This window comes from Prunus dulcis, chromosome 7, assembly GCF_902201215.1.
Source record: "Prunus dulcis chromosome 7, ALMONDv2, whole genome shotgun sequence".
Lineage (NCBI taxonomy): Eukaryota > Viridiplantae > Streptophyta > Magnoliopsida > Rosales > Rosaceae > Prunus > Prunus dulcis.
The window spans coordinates 9,789,822-9,790,369 of NC_047656.1; positions in this window are offsets into that span (position 1 = coordinate 9,789,822).

Genomic DNA, 548 nt, shown 5'->3' on the forward strand with positions numbered 1-548 from the left:
TAGTTCTACGACGTTATCTTTAAATATTTAACATCGTATTTATTCATTTTATACGTCGTAACTTTAATTTAAACCGTCGTCTTAATAAGAATTTTTGTTTACAATTTTTTTCTTTGATTTTATTATCCTACGTCGGTAGATCTACTTAATGACAAGAATTGAAATAACCACGACGGTTTATATAGAAAACCGCCGACATAACCAGATTTTTTTGAGATCCCAAGGGTTACGAAATCTTACCAGATGGAACTCTGTTCCACATCATAATCTTAACAGATGACACAGATTTGAAATCAGAGAGACAATTATTTCGAAGTTGATAAAATCCACGTCGTTTGTATTAAACTTAACGACGTTTAACAAAATAATCTACGTCGGTAATTATAAATCTACCTTAATATAAACGACGAGAAAAGCATTGACAATGTCTTCATCATAACTACTGATTCGATTGCTCATGCTTTAGAGGCCATCTGAAGCCATTTCTATTTTTTATCGCATTCTTGAAACCCATCTTCTTCTTCTGAAGCTCTACGGATAAAGGAAGA